Genomic DNA, 22,702 nt, shown 5'->3' with positions numbered 1-22,702 from the left:
TATTGCAAATGCTTGTTTAAATTGTGAGCACTAGCACTATTTTCTCCCTGTGCCTCCCAGAACTCCTCCCACCCCTCACAGCTTCTTTTCTTAGCCATCTGCTCCTTGAAACATGCAGTTTTACAGTACGGGCTGAAATATTGAGCTATGCAGCGCCGTACGTTATTTAATATTTACATAATTATTTTCATTAAGCAACTTATAGTATTACATATTCGCTGTGTAGTTAAGTAACAAAAATCCATCTGTTATAAGCAGGGAAGAGCAGGGAGATCGGTTTCTATTTTTAAACATATTACTGTCAAAGATGCAGATTATAATTCCGGTAAATAGTACCAGAAGCTAGCCTTTTAGAAATGGTCGTCGCTTTATCTTTGCCCGGTTACGTCTTTCGTCTGTTTCTCTAACAGGAAGCTGGGTGTTTGGTTAGGCATTGACGTATGAGCATTTCCTGTCACTGCGAGTAGCGATCAGAGAGGTGGCAGCGACATGGTAACAACAGTGGAAAGTATACATTTGTGTGTTAAATGCTGTATTTAGTGTGACATTGATTTCTGTGCCCCATGACGAATAGCTGGCTTATCTTCCATAAAAGATGAAGGTCACCGTGGCAGCATACGTCAAACAGACTACGAGGCTGCAGTGGAACATGTGTGCTCACATCATGAGAAAAACCCTCTTGAGGCACCAGCACTAGATGGAGTGGGACTAGACAATTTTAAGGGGAAACCCAGAGGAAGCACTGCCTGACAAATTAATACACTTTTTAGCGTCCTTGAGCTTTGTCACACTCCTGCACGCTCCATACATCACCTTTCAATACGAGGAGAAGAGGCCTGCACACAAAGGTCTTAATTTAGCAGGGCGTTTGGATGCAATTTAACCGCTGTCCAGCGCTGACCGATTAGGAAACATCTGGATTCAGCCAGAATGTTCAGAAATTTAATTTACAAACCATGTTTTTCAATTAATAAGAAGGCACACAATTCCCACATGAATGCCTTTGTGTAAAAGATGTTACTGCACAATATAGTAACTGCTCAAAGGTGCTCGGGGCTATCCGCACAACAAGCGCGTGATTTATTGGCTTTAAATGCCTGCAGTTATAGCCCTTCTGGGTGTCTCCTATTGTTTTTATAGGCGCCTTTCCCCGAGGAGGATTCTCGCTTCCACAAGGTGGCTTGAGAGTGAAAAGATGTCCGTTTATCACCCCTTACGGAAGTGCTATACCGGTGACAAAATCATCTAAGCGCTAGGACTGGAGTATAAAAGAGAGCACACATGCACCCCGTTTCTTGAATCACTCTAATGATGTATCCCAAGTCAAATGTTTGCTATGGGGTCGCAGACAGTGTATCTCATCAACTCCCCAAAACACAAATGCATTTATGTAAAGGCTTCTGGGCACACGTTTCACTTTCAAGCTTCCAAGTGCACCCATTTAAAGGCAGGAAAGTGAACGTATGTTTACCAGGAACAGCTGGGACTGCTAAATCCATCACTCCCTTCTGTTGTCTTGTACTATAGTGTGTGAGCCATTTTTTTATTTGCTGGGTTACTTTGTTTTAAACTATGCTCTAGTGCACGTAGATAAACTGGTATATAGTATTATAATCATGCCGCACTAAATTGTTTTGCTTTGTGATGTTATCTTAAAAACTGTACTGTGTTGTGTTTTGCTGATATATTAATTATCCAACAATATGTTCTGCTGCCTTGTACTCTGTTATGCTGTACTATGTTGTGTTGTTGGGTTCTCCTTGGCTGTGTTATCCTGTTTTTCTGTGTTACAGTACGCTATATTTTTGGTCATGCATGGACTCGGCATGAAGGCAGAGTTGAACGAGGTGACCGTGCATCGTACCGAGCTGCCATCAGCTGGGAATTTTATGGAAAATAATATCTTGCAGTAATGCATTCCCCAGCGGAGATCAGAGTGACGAAGCCGTTGTATCGGCAGGTGGAACCCCAGCACTACAATATAGCGCCCACACGCCGAATGTACCGCTCACATAGCTCTTTCCTACGGCAACAAAGCGGCACTGTAAATAACTCAATTCCCATCAGCTGCGGCGAGTCACGTGTCCGGAGCAGCCGCCATTCTGCCGCAGAGTGAATCGCGGGGCGCGACGGGCTCCGATCTCCGCCCGCCTTCGGCACCCTCCTCATGAGCGCTGCTCACATAGCCTGGGTCGCTAGCCCCCGGGATTGCAACCTTTGAAGAGATGCCTCGTTGTGCCGCGACTTGATCGAGCGGCAGCCAGTTGGCTGAAGGGGCCGGCGCTGACTACACGGCGCTCGGGGACCTTCTATGAGATTGGGAGGGAACATTGGTGAGCTGCCTGTCGTCTGCAATGCACAGCGGAGCAAAGGGGAAAAGGGCTCCTGAAGACCATTATTTTCATCAGGCTGCCCGCCCTTAAAGGTCCTTGAGCTGATTCTTTATCTAATAGTCAGGAGAGGTCACCACAAGGCAGCTGCCTGATCCTAAGATAGCACCCGAACCCTGAGCTGGACTTGTGACCCTCAGTGCTCCTACACGCACGCAGGAGTGGAGGTAGGTGCGGCACATGCTTCCATTTGCCACCCCACGGTGTCAGGGCTGACTTCTGACTACTCTGGTCCGGGAGTTGCTCCCCCACACCACTTGCCTGACCTTAAGATGGTGGCCAGCTCCATCTGATTACAAACAGCTCTCTGATTGCGCGGGCCTGTGACTACTTGAGGAACCCCTGGAACTCATTCTAACTCCCTGCACAGCTATGGACTCCTGTGTCTCCTGCTGCACTACCCCTATGCCTCCTAAGAAACCCTCCAACAGGGTCTCCAATTACTTTTCAGCCTCAGATAGGAATCCGCTCCCGACCGAGCAGGACCGGACGCGCACCATGGCCCACTCCAGGGAGGATTTAGTAGCCACGCTACAGGACTTTAAAAAAGACATTTGCCAGGAGATGAAGAACGACCTACAGCCCCCTTCCTTTGCACACTCGTGAAAATAACCTAAATTGAGTCTGATGCAGCGCAAGAAACCTGCATGCCAAGACCGACCTCTCTAGGTGCTGTGCCTCTCCGGTGCCAACCACAAGATGGCCGCCCAGGGCTCCGAATTCCCAAGCTGACAACGAATAGCCCCACCGACTATCCCCTTACCCTTCCTTGCTCTATTAACCTTGTCCCCTATGTTCTTTGAATGGTTTTTGTGATACTTATGAAACTTGTCACTGTTGTAAAATTGTAACATTAGTCTTCCTCATGTAAAACGCTAGCTCCTATCCCCTGAATCTCTCCGATTAGGTGCTACACCGCCTAGCCCCCTGTCCTTTGTGCCCTTTGACTAAGCACTCCCTCTCCCCTTGTTGGGGAAAGATCTAATATTTATACTCTGGAGTATCAGCGAACCCGCTGAGAGAGTCCACAGTGCCAAGGGAGCCACTCACTACTGAGGTATGGTATGGCCCCCCTTGCCAAAGCACTCCCTCTCCCCTTTTTGGGGAAGGATCCAGTATGTAGGCCTTGGAGTCTCAGAGACCCCGCTGAGAGAGTCCACTGCGTAAAGGGAGCCTCTCGCAACAGAGATGGGAAAATGATACCACTTCCCCTATGATCACAGCTTACCGGACTTTGGACGCAGCTTTGACTCGTCTTCCGGTTTGTGTCCCCATCGTCCTCCCGCCCCCTCTTTCCACGCTGTGTCTCTCCCCCTCCCCTCCTCTTTCTCTCTTTCATTCTCTGTCTACTTCCCCTGCTCCTTACCCCCTCCCCTGAATCTCTCCCCTTGCCTGCTTTTTCCCTTACGTATATGTGCTTATTGTTTATCTAGACCTTACAAGTAACTATGTTGCCATGCTCTAATAACTGTGTAACCTTTGGAACGATGTAACCTGCAACTATGATCTTATACTCATGTAAAGCGCTCTGATACCTCCGGGTCTAGCCAGCGCTATATAAAACCTTTAAAATAAATAAAAATAAAAAAAATGCTTTGGTATGTTGTGCGTTGCTGTGTTATGGTGTTTATGCTATGCTCTACACTACCTGAAAAGTATTTAGCACATGACATAACACTATGCCCACATAAAAATGTGTATTATACTAAATTCTCTACAATAATTATCCATCAGCTTCTCGAACAGCGCTAGAAATTATCCTATGATAAAGCGATGTTATCCGTAGTCTGATGTTTAATAGAAAACTTGACATGCAACCTGCACCTTTAAAGACATATCTGCTCTTCATAAATCCTAGTCAGTTCTTTCTAGAAAGACTTTACTCTGCTTGCAGAGGGACAGACAGGACTATACGCACATATCAAGGTTTCCAGACAATCTGGCACCTCTGAAAGCAGAGGCTGACATGTGACTTACACTGCCTCAGCCCAAACTATCTAACAGAAACACCTCAGGAAATAAATCTGAAACCCTTTCCCCATTTTTTGGGACTATCCCTGCATATCACTTCATAGCGAGGGCCCGCCCGCCACTCATTACGTCGTTTTCGATCTCGGAGATCATAGGTCCACACTGTCTCGAACACTTTTAACATAGTGGCTGGCTGTCATTGGGTTACACCGCTCTTGTTGAGGTCACATATCATTGGGTGCTTTTGCCACTGAGAGGGCACCTGTTACGTGGGGTACACCTGCATCAGTCACTTACATCACAGGTAAAGCATCTGTCTTACCGTCACTTACATTTTGGGGGATTTTCAGTCTTGAGCTACTAATTTTACAAGTTAGTTACTGTCTGTCGTCAGTTACAACTTATATAGACCGGATATGACAGTCGCCCTTCTCGTGATTCTTATATCCTGGTTAACCTTGACATTGGGTCACTTGCACCATAAGTTAAACATGTGCATGTAATAATGTCTTGGGTGTAAATGCAAAGTGTGATATACCTGTTTTGGGAATTGTTTCTGACTCAGGGTTATCTTGTTCATACTCAAGTGGAAGGCTCATTCACATCGAAGTACTCACATGCAGGGTAGTTTATCAGTAATCTTCTATGCACATAGGAGTCCAGTCTTAGGTGCAATTTTGTATTTAGGGGTTTTCTTCACCCTATCTGCACTTGTAAGTTGTCACCTGGGTGCACTTACATTGGTACAATCATTCCAGATTTAATGGCATAGGGACCTAGACTGCCATGTCTCTATTGATTTTGGGTGACACAGATTATCATCCGCGCAGTCTCTCTTCCCCTGCCTCTCCCATTTACTCCAGTAAACAGTCAAATAAATTGCATGTTCTTTTAAAAATATTTTTTCTACATTTTAAAGAAGGCTTAAGTATGATGCATCTAATTAGTGAGGATGACAACACTCTGAGCAGTACACTTTTGCGAAACCTGAATAGATGTTTCAGCACCCAGGCTAATGTGCTGCATAACTAAATACATATAAGATCCCAAAGGCGTGACCAATTGCATTGCAAATGTTTGTTTTCACTTTTTACTGCTCTATGAGCAGAGAGGCGATGCTCCTCCACCTTAGCGGAAGAGCCGCCACTGGCCATAGTCGATAATGACAAGCAAGGGGAATGCACAACAAAAGGGCCAGCATATATGCATAATAGTGCCACTATTCGGTAGTCTATTCTCAGACTGGAGATCACTTGTTCACATTTTGACAACAATAAGGGGCCGATTCCGATCGCCGGTCGGACAGCTGTACGTAGACTTACCGTGCGACCCACACATACCTGGAGCCGGTCCATGCTGTAGAGTAAGTACGATGCGCATAACTGCCAAAAACACGAACGACACGTAGGCTGTGATTCAAGCTCCATTCTCCGTCCAAGCCGTAACTCCTAACGATGAACCGAGTCGCCCGGAAGCAGTATCCATAGCAGTTTCCGGCATGACAAGTACGATGCGTACCTCCTACGCGCTGGACGGGTCGCCACGTACGGCATGTCACAGCATCCGGAAAACAAGCATATCCGCTACGATTCGTGCCACAACTCAATACACGGCTACGAGATGGAGCAGCTTGCAGTGAGTACGAGACGGAGCAACAAGTAGCATGTACGACACGAACACATCATGAATCCTATCGCGCAGGTCATACCAGTACTCTACATCTATGACCAGATCAGGAACCGACGCCGACGGCGCAGGCGGTAAGTGTGACACCTATCACATAAACAAATGACACGTACCCACAAAATGGCACACACACACAGGGGATCCACATCCTGGCCACTAACAATAGCCCACCATAGGGGTTGCATGGCCAGCACCACTAACACCCCCACCCATAGGGGACCTGTTGCCCATCACCCCTGCCACACACACCCATAGGGGACCTGTTGCCCATCACCCCTGCCACCCCCACCCATATGGCTGATGTTGCCCATCACCCCTGCAACCCCCACTCACAGGGGACCTGTTGCCCATCACCCCTGCCACCCCCAGCCATAGGGCGTATGTTGCCCATCACTACTGTCACCCCCAGCCATAGGGACTATGTTGCCCATCACTACTGCCACCCACACCCATAGGGCTGATGTTGCCCATCACTACTGCCACCCCCAGCCATAGGGACTATGTTGCCCATCACTACGGCCCCCCTTACGGCTTATGTTGCCCATCACCCTTGCCACCCCAGCCATAGGGCTTATGTTGCCCATCACCCCTGCCACCCCCAGCCATAGGGCTTATGTTGCCCATCACTTCTGCCACTCCCAGCCATAGTGCCTATGTTGCACATCACCCCTGCCACCCCCAGCCATAGGACTTATGTTGCCCATCACTACTGCCACCCCCAGCCATAGGGCTTATGTTGCCCATCACTACTGCCACCCACACCCATAGGGCTGATGTTGCCCATCACTCCTGCCACCCCCACCCATAGGGACTATGTTGCCCATCACTACTGCCACCCCTAGCCATAGGGCCTATGTTGCCCATCACCCCTGCCACCCACACCCAGAGGGCATATGTTGCCCATCACTACTGCCACCCCAGCCATAGGGCCTATGTTGCCCATCACCCCTTCCACCCACACCCATAGGGCTTATGTTGCCCATCACTACTGCCATCCCCAGCCATAGGGACTATGTTGCCCATCACTACTGCCACCCCCAGCCATAGGGCCTATGTTGCCCATCACCCCTGCCACCCACACCCAGAGGGCATATGTTGCCCATCGCTTCTGCCACCCCCAGCCATAGGGCCTATGTTGCCCATCACTACTGCCACCCCCAGCAATAGGGACTATGTTGCCCATCACTACGGCCCCCCTTATGGCTTATGTTGCCCATCACCCTTGCCACCCCCAGCCATAGGGCTTATGTTGCCCATCACCCCTGCCACCCCCAGCCATAGGGCTTATGTTGCCCATCACTACTGCCACCCCCAGCCATAGGGCCTATGTTGCACATCACCCCTGCCACCCCCAGCCATAGGGCTTATGTTGCCCATCACTACTGCCACCCCCAGCCATAGGGCTTATGTTGCCCATCACTACTGCCACCCACACCCATAGGGCTGATGTTGCCCATCACTCCTGCCACCCCCACCCATAGGGACTATGTTGCCCATCACTACTGCCACCCCCAGCCATAGGGCCTATGTTGCCCATCACCCCTGCCACCCACACCCAGAGGGCATATGTTGTCCATCACTACTACCACCCCCAGCCATAGGGCTTTTGTTGCCCATCACCCCTGCCACCCACACCCAGAGGGCATATGTTGCCCATCACTACTGCCACCCACACCCAGAGGGACTATGTTGCCCATCACTACTGCCACCCCCAACCAAAGGGCTTATGTTGCCCATCACCCCTGCCACCCCCAGCCATAGGGCTAATGTTGCCCATCACTACTGCCAACCCCAGCCATAGGGACTATGTTGCCCATCACTACTGCCACCCCCAGCCATAGGGCCTATGTTGCCCATCATCCCTGCCACCCACACCCAGAGGGCATATATTGCCCATCACTTCTGCCACCCCCAGCCATAGGGCCTATATTGCCCATCACCACTGCCACCCACACCCAGAGGGCATATGTTGCCCATCATTACTGCCACCCCAGCCATAGGGCCTATGTTGCCCATCACCCCTGCCACCCACACCCAAAGGGCATATGTTGCCCATCACTTCTGCCACCCACACCCAGAGGGACTATGTTGCCCATCACTACTGCCACCCCCAGCCAAAGGGCTTATGTTGCCCATCACCCCTGCCACCCCCAGCCATAGGGCTTATGTTGCCCATCACTACTGCCACCCCCAGCCATAGGGACTATGTTGCCCATCACTACTGCCACCCCCAGCCATAGGGCCTATGTTGCCCATCACCCCTGCCACCCACACCCAGAGGGTATATATTGCCCATCACTTCTGCCACACCCAGCCATAGGGCCTATGTTGCCCATCACTACTGCCACCCCCAGCCATAGGGACTATGTTGCCCATCACTACGGCCCCCCTTACGGCTTATGTTGCCCATCACCCTTGCCACCCCCAGCCATAGGGCTTATGTTGCCCATCACCCCTGCCACCCCCAGCCATAGGGCTTATGTTGCCCATCACTACTGCCACCCACACCCATAGGGCTGATGTTGCCCATCACTCCTGCCACCCCCACCCATAGGGACTATGTTGCCCATCACTACTGCCACCCCCAGCCATATGGCCTATGTTGCCCATCACCCCTGCCACCCACACCCAGAGGGCATATGTTGCCCATCACTACTGCCACCCCCAGCCACAGGGCTGTTGTTGCCCATCATCCCTGCCACCCACACCCAGAGGGCATATGTTGCCCATCACTACTGCCACCCACACCCAGAGGGACTATGTTGCCCATCACTACTGCCACCCCCAGCCAAAGGGCTTATGTTGCCCATCACCCCTGCCACCCCAGCCATAGGGTTTATGTTGCCCATCACTACTGCCACCCCCAGCCATAGGGACTATGTTGCCCATCACTACTGCCACCCCCAGCCATAGGGCCTATGTTGCCCATCACCCCTGCCACCCACACCCAGAGGGCATATATTGCCCATCACTTCTGCCACCCCCAGCCATAGGGCCTATGTTGCCCATCACTACTGCCACCCTCACCCATAGGGGACCTGTTGCCCATCACCCCTGCCACCCCCAGCCATAGGGCTGATGTTGCCCATCACCCCTGCCACCCCCGGCCATAGAATGGGTGATGCGCAACACATCCAGCATACTCCAACATCAGGTATGTCTGCAAAATACATCCCCCCTAATATCATGTCAACAGTGTGTAGTCTGTAACAAATGCCCACAACAGTGATTATGTCTACGAGCATACAATGTAAGTAACAGCACATGTGTGACCAACACATGAGTGTGACATACACAAGGCAAGCATCACAATAGCACTGTGGCAATGTAAAAAGAACACCCCCTCACTGTGTAGAACAGAAGTTAATTGTGGGCTTCCAAAATGCAGCAGATGTTGAGCATTGTGGTGATGGGGACTAAACCCCCCTCATCACAGTGACCAAAAGGTAAGTGTCATCATGGTCAAAGCTGCAAATAACAAACAACACGTATGATCCCTGCTCCTAACACATCAAACACTTCTGGGACAAACTAGTGGTTGTGTCCCATACACACAGAGATGTGGTGAGGCTAACAGTGCTGTGAAAACATAACACACTCTCTGCCATGTGCAGACAAGCACCACACATGGGGGCTGACAATGCATACAGTGTACAATGACACAACAGCAGAAGTGACCATCACCAAGCATGCACACATCTCGAAAATAGACACACCAATCAAAACAACATGTGTAGACTGTAGGTGTCAGCTCACAAACTCACATTCCATGCCAGCAATGACACCTAACAACCAGGATGAATGTGCACAATGATGTGATATGACTCACAGGGACAGCATGCAAAATCACAGAAACAGCATCCAGACAAAGGTCCACAACAGCAATACCAATGCACTGGTGCAGATGCACAAACACAAACAGGCAAACTCACACTGCACATCTGACACAGCATGTGTGTGTGTGTCACAGTATCCCCAGGCAACTACACAACACATGAGGGGGGCTGAACCACAGTGACACAGATGTGGACACAGTGCCATACAAAAGTAAACCATCATTGGGACACCCCCAGTGGGCAATCAGGCATTGGAAGATGAGAGGGAGCACCAAAGACACATGTGACACAAGCTGGAATGAACACCAACTAACACAGCAAGAGACTGACACACAACACCACTACCCCCAGGGAACAGGCATTGGGGTGACACAAGCATGCATGACACCTCCACTGTGATGCTAAAGCCAGATGTCGTACAAACTGGGAAACCCAGACATGTGTCCTGTGCCACAAACGTACATCACACATACACGAACACAAATCACTCAGTATGGCCCCTCATCCATGGACAAACGGGAGCTAGGGGACCATCCATGCAAACATTCACATCAGTCCACCCTCAACACCACACACCCAGAACTGCAACAATGTGGATCTGTGAAGCCCACATGGACAGGTGACATTACACATGCACCGATGACAAACACAGGAATGTTGGGAGGAACTAAGGTGCACAGACACATCACACAAGAACAGTTTACAAACCTGGGGAATGACAGACATACTGCACAGTATGTGGTACATGGCCCTGACCTCAAAGCTCACGTAACCTTCAGAATCCCTGCCACAGTCCCAGGACAATGCAGATGCCAAGGAGAGCCACAAGGCACACATGCTGACACCTGCCAGCATCGCAGCCATGAACCCAAGTGGGAGGAGTCACACACACATACAAATGTCTCAATCACTGAAAACTACCACCTAGGGACAACTACATGATTTAGCAAATAAACAGGTGCCTTGAGGAACCCTGACTGTGTCCCATCTGTGTCTGACAACATCATCACCACTCAGAACTGACAGATCCCAATGATGAAACACCAATTAACAGTAGTGTGTCATGCACCCACACATCTGGTAGCCCATTGGCAAAGTAGTGGGGTGAACCCAGTACCACTCAGCAAGCATCAACAACAGGAACATATCAAGGGAAAACTGTCTGTGTATGAACAGGGATGTGGACACACACACATGCTCATACAACACACACCATGGGCCCAGGCCATGTCACTGGACAACACACTTACTTGAGGGGACCCAACTCCTGTGGGAGCCCAGCTGTGCCAAACATATTCACCGCAAGTCCCACTCATGTCTGCAGAACACTTGGTCAGTCAACCATCAGTTACCACACAATGAAGGCTCTGGTCACAACAGCCTGGGTATGTGAGTCTCCCCTAAGTCATCTGCACATACCCAAAACATGGATGTCTAGCAAGTTGCACAGAGGACTCAGTTGCTCCTATTACAATGATGCCCACACCTGTAGGTCCAGTGTTGATGAGCACAAAGTATGTGGAAGTGACAAATTGCACAATGGGAAGAACATCATATGTGCAGAGGTGCAAGCCAGAGATGTCACCATGCAAATGAAATGCTCACAGAGAGATGTCCACAAATAGTTGATCCTGACACACCCAGGTAACTGCAAAGGATGACATGGATACCCACCAGAATAGGATACATATCTCATGGACCACAGGGAGTACCTCACAGCAACACATCAGAATTCAACATTGTAAACAAAGCATCACAGGTGCAAGGGCATGTTAAACATCATCAACATAATGTACAGCTAAATCTAGTTGACAGGGAGAAAGAACAAAGCTTTAATCAGCATTTTAAAAGTTAAACGTCTGTGCAAACAAAAGGCCAATGACCAGTCCATGTCCAACTGCCAAGGAGTGAATTAGAGTGACAACTGTCACACCTTGCTTGCCTGCACTGCCAAGGACCGGGGTCATCCCCTCGGAGGGGCATTCATGGGGGCAGGCCAGGCACCACAGGGACAGGATCAGGGCACAGCAGAAGGAGGCAGTGAAGAGGTGGGGGATGCAGGCGAGACACTTGCAACTGCAGTGGAGCTGACTGAAGTGGTGGGTGCTGTCACAACTGTGGGGCACAAGTCAGATGGTGGCGGTGCCGGCTCAACTCCAGTGGGCAGGTCAGATGGTGTGGATTGGCTCACCACTGCAGTGCCCAAGTCAGACGGGGTGGTCGTGGACTCCAAAGCAGTGCCTACATCCATGGGAGCGGAATGGGGGACAGGTGAGGTCGGCAGAGCGGGTGGGAGGACACGGTCCCCACATCAGTGGCACTAACTGTCTGACCAGGTGTGGAGGAGCAAGTGCTAGGGGGGATGGCCTTAGCATTTTGGGGATGGTGTATCTGTGGGTGGGGAAAACCTGGGCAGGGAGTGGCGGGGGAACCTCTGGAGTGGTGGCCTGGGGGATGGAGGACAGAGACTTTGTCTTGGAGCTGCGTGGTGGCAGGGGGGTCTTGCTCTTCCGGCGCCAGGGGGACTTGTGGGTGGGGGTCTCTGTCTGACTGCGCCTGGGGAGGGTGTCCGGGTGTGAGGGGCACTCCCCTCTGTGTGTGGGGACTTCCTCTTCCCCTTGTAATCAGGATCTGCAGGGTCGGTGGGGAATAGGCTAAGGTCACAGAGGAAGAGCTTCTGGGGGGATGGGGTTCCAGGTGAGGCAAGGGAAGGGGGCTGGGAGGGAGAGGTCACAGAGGACTGCGGAGTGGTTGTGGATGACTGTGTGTGTGTCTGCAAACCAGCCCCTGTGAGTGTGGAATCAATCCCCTGCGCTTGCCTGTGTGCACGTCTAGACCTTGGTTTGGGTGTTTCTGTGCTTGGGACAGGTAGGGTGCTAGGAATCGTGGGTGTTGCAGGGGTAGGAGTGGTGCGGGACTGTTGGAGGAGGGACACTGCTGCTTTCAGGGAGGAGGCCCTCTGTAGGGCAGACATGCCCGAGGAAATGCCCTCCATGAACTACACCAGTTGTGTCAACAGACCTGTGTGTGCATGGAGGACCTTCAGCGTCAACGTCTGCCCTACATGGATCTGTTGAAGTAAGTCCACAGACTCCTCACTCAGGGCAGCAGGGGACACAGGGGCAGGCAGTGCGGTGCCTGGCACAAAGGAGACATGCTCACGAACACGGGAGCCCACAGGGACCTCTGGGATGGGAGCCGATGGAAGGGGGTGGTGGTGGCGGGACAGCCTCACTAGTTGGGGCTTGGTGGCTGCTGACACCCGCCTCCACAAGGGAGTCATCCTCAGAGCTGCTATGGCCCTCAGCTGGGGGGGATGGTGCTGACGACTCCTCTGTGTGGCTCCACTCGCCCTCCGTGCCACTGGGTCCACCGACTCCTCTCCTTCTGTTCCTGTAAGGCTCTGTGGCTCCTCTTGGTCCGTGGAGCTGTCCCCTCCTGTGTCCGTGGATGTATCTGGATAGAAATAGGAAGTTAGAGAACAACATCAGTCACCTGCACCGACTGCACACACCACAGTGAGTACATCACATCACAGGGCAAGCCCTGGCATCATCAGCTGAACACAGTTCAAAGTGCCAACACTGTTTAGGATAAGACAATTGTCATTCTCAACATCAACCATGGCACACATATCCGGGGGCGTGTCGGTGTTTTGCTGAGGCTCCGCGATCGGGCCTGCATTTCACCTGTTTCCAGGTGTTGTTCTCAGCGGGGAAACATAGAATCAGACACCGGAACCTCCCCTGCACCCATCAATGTCCTCACCTTGTGGCCATCGAGTGCGCAGATCGCTGGGGCTCTGAAAGTGTTAGCTCCAGGCTCCCGGCCACAAGATGGCGGGCGCTCATCCCGGGAGGTGCATCTAGTCGGCCAGGACGAACACCTCGGGACCCGCACTGGATCGCGGCCACAGCAGTCCGCCCGCGATGGAGGCGGGAGCATCGGGGCTCCACATCGTGGAGAGAGAACTGCAATAATCCCCGACCACACATCTGCAGGCGGCTCCGGGGAGACGCGAGAGGGAACGGACGGCCATCTTGGATCGGAGGCGGACCCTGTCGGACGGCGAACGGTCCGAGCCTACGCCTCATTGTGTGGTAATCAGGGGCGGCACCCCCGCTCGCCAGTGGCCCGAGAACCGGGAGCCGAATATTGCCTTCGGCTCAACAGTGATTCCCTGGATGCCCCCCCCCCCCCCTCGGCCTGGGCCGCCTGACTCCAAGATGGCGGCCGGAGTTCAGCTCGACTGGCAGGACTCAAAACTGGGGACCCTGTGAGGTGCACATCAGCGGCAAAGAGGTGAGCGGAGCTCTCCTACCTCCCTGCATGAAGCGACCCCATAACTGAACGGCTCACAGAACTGAGCGCATTGGAGCCGAAGGCTGCCTGACCCTAATATGGCGGCATAGTCTTCATATTTGTCCCCGTACCAGTCAGCGCACCACTACAATAGGGAGACAAGAGGCTTGGACTCCGCACCAGCAACAACCCCTGCAATTGCCCCCGCACATCGGACTGTGCGCACAGTGTGTGTGGGCCACTTCGGAAGTGCTCACCCCCAGCTGTGACGGAGACACCGGCGGGAAGATCCCGCTCCCCCCGGATGGCTGCCCCCTGGTGCCTGGTGAGTGCCGGCACACAGACCGCCGGACCAGACGGGGAGACTCATTATCAGGGAATCACACACCCCGCTCTCCGCGCCAACGCCTTCATTATGCGCAATCCCCCTAGCCGCTGCCATGGGGAAGCCGAGGGCGACCCAACACACGTCCGTGCCCGACACACACCCCGGAAAACATGCCGAAGACCCGGACATGGGTAAACGCTGCCACATCACAGACCGATCCTTCGATCTTGGAAAAACTAGACCAGGTACTGGCAGCCATCGAACTCTCCAGGGTGTCCATGGAGGAACGGTTTGGTACCCTGGCAACGGATATTAACCTTATCCGTGATGACCACCGCAAACTGGTGGACAAAGTGAAAGACGGGGAAAAGACGCTGGCCGACCTACAACCCAGAATCAAGACACACCAGAAGATGCTTCAGGATGTCCTACACCGCCTAACCATCATGGAAGAACGCACGGACGATTTGGAAGAACGATCAAGACGCTGTAACATTCGCGTGCTGGGTCTGCCGGAAGGAATTGAGGGCTCGAACCCGCTGAACTACATGGAAGCGTGGGTGAAATCCTTCACCCCAGAGACGGACCGGACGGCGTTCTTCTCCATTGAGCGCGCCCACAGGGTCCCGGCCCGCAAACCGCCTCCAGGAGCTGCCCCGGGAGCGATGCTGGCAAAGTTTCTACATTTTCATGACAGGGATGCGGTGCTGCGAGCAGCCAGGGTGGCAAGCCCCCTGCAAGTGGAAAATAAGCAGATACTGGTATTTCCGGATTACGCACGAGCAGTACAGCAACAACGGTCCTCGTTTCTGGATGTGAAACGCCGACTCCGTGAGAACAATATCCAGTATGCCCTACTATTTCCAGCTCGCCTCAAGGTCATCCACAACAGCTCTGCTGTCTTTTTCACTACCGCCGAAGAGGCACATGATTGGGCGGATCATCAATGCCCGCAGCAATCCAGAGCCGCAATCACACGAGACCCCACCCTTAAAATACCACGAACCAGGAGACGCACCCAGAAGCAACAACGCAGCAGAATAAATGTCATTACCAGGTCACGTACCAAAGACTCTCCAGATCTGGAACAAATCGTGAAAGAACGGCGTGAGGCCCTGCAGGCAGTGATCAACCTACAGGCATCCCCCCTACAGAGGACATAGATCAACCCCTGCACATCTTTTCATAGGAAGGGGAGAACGACAGTGATGGAACATTATCCGGCGAGGACTCCATTACGCCTCCTCTGGTCACTCCTCAAACAGCTGACATCATCCTAGATGGACAAACAAGGACCCTCTCGGCATGAGATGTGCTTGCTGAGAGATCAGTGAGGGCAGATACACCCGGAACACACTAGCTAGATACACACACCATTGCCATGTTACGACATGCTCTGAGCAACGCCCACTGATCCTACAAAGGCCCGATCCGCGATCAGCCTCGCGCATACACACTGCCACCCCACTATATATTGTTACACCCTCCTCCCTCGGGAGAGTAGGTTTGGACGTATCATTCCCAACGATGGGTCCTTGGTATTGGGACTGTTTCCCGACCTCAGTTATACGGTTTGTTATCCCAGTTCAGCAATGCCCCAACCCCCCTCATGGAACAGCATACACCTGGGTACTCGGAATACACAGACGACTGACGCTGTGAGTCACGCGTGCCCTCACCCGACTAGGGAGGTATCGATTGCCATGCTCCACCAGACACATGTTCCCCTTTTGGTCACGCACTAATACCGAACCACGGCAATAACCACGCAACACACTGACATCAACATCCTCTCACTCAATGTCAGAGGACTCCACACACCGAGCAAACATTATGCAGCATATTCATATGTAAAACGCCACAATGCTCGGATAGCATTCTTACAGGAGACCAGAGGTGAGAAAACTACAGTCTAAATGGCGTGGAACTATATGTGCCACGACATACTCGGCATACGCACGTGGGGCACTGATCTGGGTTCGGCCGGGAACTCCTTTCCAGGAGTTCCAGAGGGTGGTGGATAGGGACGGCAGATACACCCTGCTAGAGGGACTCCTCGATGGGCAAGTAGTACTCCTGGGTAGCATATACGCCCCAAATGTAGAGCAAGACAAATTCTGGGATCACCTCACCGGGATTCTGGCCCCATTTCCCTCCATTCCCTGGATTTTAGGCGGGGACTACAATTGCACGCTGAACCTTGCCCTGGACCGATCCCACCCCCCACCTGCACACTCTCCCGCCTCCAAGCAAACCGAGAGATTCCTGGCCTGGATTACACAATGGGCCCTCACGGACGCGTGGCGAATGCACCATCCACAGACCCGGCTGTACTCATTCCATTCCATCCCACATAACCTGCGAGTCCGCCTAGACAGATTCCTATGCTCGGTGGCGATTTTGCCCAAAGTTAGTCACACAGACTACATGGGCAGGATCATCTCTGATCATGATGCCCATATTTTGCGGTTAAACTGGAGACCCCCACACCCTCCTGCCCCCACCTGGCGTCTACCGCGGGATTGTTTATCAGACCAGGTATTTAGGCACAAGCAGGGACGTAGCATCCGAGACTATTTTGCGCACAATGCTGGCACAGCTTCCTCAACATTAGTGGAGTGGGACACATTCAAAGTAGTGGCCCGAGGAGAATGCAACAAACAAGTCACAGGGGTCAAACGAACGCTTGAACAAGCGCTCACCAAGGCCGAGCAACAGCTTGCCGCAGCCACTAAACAGGACACCACATCCGCCGAAGGGGCAGCGCGGGTGGCCAAAGCAAAAACAGAATACCAAGCTGCCTGCGCTGATCTCCGCCGGTATAATCTTAGATCGTACGCAACCCGGATGCATAAAGAAAGGGATAAAACAGGCACATTGTTGGCATGGCTAGCCAAGCAAGACGCCGACGTGAAGCCCATAACAGAAGTACTTGACCCCCGAGGTAATTTAGTGCGATCCCAGGCCGAGATTCTATTTGCGTTTCAGGGCTATTATGCGGAGGTTTATAACTGTCCGGCTTCAACTACACAGGCCATAATAGATCGCTTCCTCGACCCCTTGACGATACCCAAAGTCAAGAAGACGGATAGGACGGCCCTGGATATGGCGATAACATCTGCAGATATCACCCAAGCCCTACATGCCCTAGTCCGTAACAAGGCACCGGGATTTGATGGGCTCCCACTGGAGTATTACACTACTTTCTCCCCACAATTGGTCCCTCGGCTAGTAGAGATGTTCGCGACCGCGTTAGAAAAGGGTGAGCTGCCGAGATCCCTCAGGGAATCCGTAATTGTGACCTTCTTAAAGCCACACCGCGATCCGCAACGGATGGCCTCCTACCGCCCTATCACGCCCCTCTCCACCGACTGTAAAATCCTCTGGAAGATATTAGCGGACAGATATGCACAAATTATACGACCTTTGGTCCACCCGGACCAATGTGGATTCGTCCCCGGGAGACGCACATCCCAGAACATACGCCGAATATTCCACGTTCAAGACCAGGTGAGAGAGACGCACCCCCGGTCAGCCTGTCTCATCCTAGACCTCGAGAAGGCCTTTGATTCCCTCACTTGGCAGTACCTCTTCTCGGTCCTGCAACGGATGGAGCTTGGACCCATCCTCTTAGCGTACACACAACTCCTATACACCAAACTCACCTCACGTGTCCGCATAGGATGGTGCATCTCGGCAGAGTTTGCGGTCTGGAGGGGCACGAGGCAGGGCTGTCCGCTGTCGCCCCTACTCTTCGCCCTAGCGGTCGAACCCCTAGCTATATGACTGCGACAAGAAGGGAAACACTCGGGCATTCCCATAGCAGACACCATACACAGCGTTTCTATGTATGCCGATGACCTCCTAATATATGTACGAGACATCACCGAAGATTTACCTCCTATCTGGACAACATTAACAGAATTTGCAGAAGCCTCCGGGTTAAAAGTGAATTGGGATAAATCCACAATATACCCACTACATCCGAGCCTACCCCCCCAGGTCATATGGCTTGGCAGCCAACAGGTGGCCTGGAGTGCGGAAGCACCCCGCTATCTCGGGATCAATCTCTACCATTCCCCGACTGACATTTTTTAGGGTAATCACCGTAGGGCATTGGTGGGCATTAGAGCTGCAATCGGATTCTGGAAGAGCCTCCCACTTTCCCCGATCGGCCGGGTGGCTTTATCCAAAATGATAATGGTCCCGCGACTGTTATACCACTTCACCAACTTACCAGTGATCCCACCTAGAACCTTCTTTCGGGACATAGACTCGCTTCTCAGTACGTTAATCTGGGGACCTACCAGACATAGGATAGCACTGAAGACACTACAATTACCCACCACGCAGGGAGGACTGGGTGCTCCCTCCTTTGAATCCTATTTTCTAGCGGCACAACTACAATGGTTATCTTACTGGACAGCAGGTAGGCACACAGATGAAATGCACACCACGACGGATCGGGTTCCCATCTCGGAGCTTCATCGCCTATTACTACCCGGCACTAAACCAAAACTTACATATCCTTTACAAGTAACAGTGGCACGCAAGTGTATGCAAAGAATACACCGCATGTCACCGGAGACACCCCTTTCCTCCCCTTTATTCCTGTTGGTAGGGTGGCCCAAGCGCGAACACTATTACACGACCAATATGCTCATTGCCTGGACGAACTGTGGCATCACCGAGATGGAGTCCCTTTTCGAGGACGGACAGCTGAGACCGTTTCAAAGCCTTATGGACGACTACGGTCTTCCCCCAGGCCAGTTCCTACTCCACCATCAACTTCTTGAGAGTTACTGACTGTATCACGACCTCTCGCTAGGGGAACCAAACACACACCCAGTCATACACACGGCTCTACATATGGGAATGGGGCGACACTTAACCACTTGGCTATATAAAACCATACGAGAACTTACTAATAAACCATTAGTGACCCTGCGAACCACTTGGGAGGATGAAATTGGACGTCCACTACATGAGAAAGAATGGGAGAGGGCCCTGGAATACCCCAAGAAGGTGTCTAGAAACGCACGATTTAAAAATATACAATTCTACATACTCCATAGAGCGTATCTGACACCGCCACGCCTTCAACGATTCTTTCCCGACACGCAGTTTCTTTGCCCCAGATGCCAATCACAGGACGCAGACTTCCACCACATGTTTTGGAGTTGCCCCACAATCCGATCCTACTGGCAAAACATTCATGCCTCCCTGAGGGACCTCACAGGACTCACATACATGACCACATGGGAGGCCAGTGCATTAGGTATCTTCCGGAAAAAAAACAATATAAAGTGCACACACGATTTATCTCATTAGCCGTGTTGCTAGCTAAGCGGAGTGTGACCATGCACTGGCGTTCCCCCATGGGTCCCCCGCTCGCAGCATGGGTGGGAGCAACGCACAAATGGGCTGCAGCAGAGGAGGAAGCGTTGCGGGCGGAGGAGGTGAGGGCAATACGTAAGCATCCCATTTCTATGGAGTGGGCCCTATTACTACATCGCTTCAAGCAATTGACTCCTGGTGAGGACCCAGGTGGTGACATACATACTCCAACGGTCCCACAATCGCAGGTTCAGACCATAAACGACAATACCAGACCTTCCCCGGTCGCGTGATCATACCACTGGCAGTAATATCACACACTACACCACTTTAGATGACTGAATATGGGAGCTAGACCGACCGCAATCCACCTCCAATAACATACACCTATATTGACTACCAAGACATGTAACACCCAAACACCTAATCAGACGTCCGATATCAGTGCCCAGGGACAACATTCCATGACCATTCCCCAGTTCCTCTTGTGTTATACCCATGTTCATGGGGCATGCACTCAACCTGAGATCCCAAGGTTAACAAAATGTATACCGACCAGGCCTCCTTTTCTGAATAACGCTACACTATGGTATGAGATGTAACATGTAATTCAACTGAATGTACCTTATTATCGCTATTCATCATGATACTCAGTAAATGCCAATAAAAATTATGTTACAAAAAACCAATGGCACACATATCCCTCCTTGACTTTCACACATATGTCCGTTGCATGTTGGATGCTAACACACCAATGTGCCAACATGCACCACCCACACATTAGTTGTACATGCAAGTGAACATGTAGAAGTATGTCACTATACACACAGCACATCTCTTGCTACTGACTCAGTACAGGTGTCCGGATGAAGGGATGGGCAGAGACTCATTTCACATGCTTGGGATGCATGCCAGCAACACACACTATGATGTACTCATGTCCTGATGGGCAATGCCACAATGGGGTGCATGGTGCACACTTGAGCACAATGCAGGCTCACTCATAGCAAGTTAAATGCCATGGCACTGGGATGCCCTGAAAGTCAGTCAACACTGTCTCCTGTCACAGAGGCAGGGCATCTAGACAACAACAATATGCACTGACTCACAATCCTAGCTCAGGGGTAAAGCTAACTCTGCAGATGACCGGCGCACTTGCCCATCCCAAGCAAACAACATATCCAGGACCCAATAGACCCCACATCATGCAAATCATACATATGAGTCTCTGCAAACACAAACCCCTGTACATTAACACATCACAGTCTGCCATGCATGTAACTCAGCTGCATGAAGGACACAGTTGCATACACCAGTGTGCGCTGTCAGATGATCACACACCTATATGTCACACAGGTCTAGTCTCTCACAGTCACATCGCAGATGTCATGCTGACCCTCAGAATCATGGACACCCCAGTTCTACGTAACAACAAGCCACACCCTAATGACACAGAAGCAGACACCTGAGGGCACATGTCACTAAGCACAACCTGCAATTTCATACACAGGAGTGGGATTACAGAGTGTTTCTAAATGCCCTTGAGGAGGCATGACTGGCCAGGTCTACGTGAAACAGTGTTTTGCCCTGGACAGTAGTCAGGAGGCTAAGCAAGTGTGACATACTTGATATACATACTCCTGAGGCCCAACAATTGGAGTCCCCTGCTGCATGGGTTTGTTTGGAATACCCCAGACACATGTTGTGAGTCAGACCAGCAATTGGTACACATCTCAAGGGCACACACAGATCACATGTCAGATCTCAGGAATTTTGTAAACAATTGACCCACCCATGAAACACACAACAGAGTCACGGGAACTGATGCTGACCAGTAGCTGAAGCATAGCTGACTGCAGGGACACAGTGCCCTAGTGACACAAGCAACAGACTGGAGGGGCAACACCTGTGGAACAGATGAGGAGGGTGCATCACACAATTGATTGTAATGTGGAAGTGTGACCAGGGCAAAAGACTGCTATTAGCATGTCAGACATAGTACACAGATCAGACATGGACTCACCTCCTTCCTGCTGCTGTCTGGCCTTCAGCTGCCTATCCAGGTCCGGGAAGACCACCGCCAGGATACGGAGCATGTGGGGAGTCAGGGTCTGGTGTCCGCCTCTCCTGCGTGGAGGTGACAGCTTCAGCTGGACTCTAGCTATCCTCCGGGTCCAGCCCCGAAGGTCCTGCCACCTCTTCTGGCAGTTGCGGATCTGGCGCTTGTAGACCTCCACTGAACGAACAGCCCGGGCGATGGTCAGCCAGATCTCCTGCTTCTAGTGGGCATCAACCTGTGAGGAGGACAAAGTGAAAAGTACATTAACACACATGCCCCAGATTTGTGCAGCACACATTTGGTTATACATGTCAGCATCACAAAGGGAAATGAATTACACAGGTAGTTCAACCATGGGGAAGGAAAAATCACCTGCATGCCTGACATGTTAACAATGCCTGCATAGTTTAAGCTTGAAATAATGCACTTTAGCAGCAGGAAAACTATTCATTACATGTACCTACACACTTTGGGGGATGAAAGTAGTCAGTGAGAATGCCTGCCACTGGTGTACACACTGATAGTACTGCTAGTCAGACAACATGCATAATTAGGAAGGCAGTGGACTGCACACTCACCTGCTCCCCTGGTTTCCCATAGAGCTTGCTGTACTCTGGAAGGAGCCCGTTCAGCATGGCCTGGTTCTCCTCCTCAGTGAAGGCTGTGGCCCTCGCCAGAGTACGTGCCATAGCAGGAGCCAGAGGATGCATAGACAGCAGCATTGGTAGCAGGGATGTGGTCCAGTAGCATGTAGTGCAGGCAAGTGAGCTCCCTGGGGGCCAGCCAGCCTTAT

This window comes from Triturus cristatus, chromosome 4_1, assembly GCF_964204655.1.
Source record: "Triturus cristatus chromosome 4_1, aTriCri1.1, whole genome shotgun sequence".
Taxonomy (NCBI): Eukaryota; Metazoa; Chordata; class Amphibia; order Caudata; family Salamandridae; genus Triturus; species Triturus cristatus.
Note: the sequence above shows the minus strand (reverse complement) of the source record.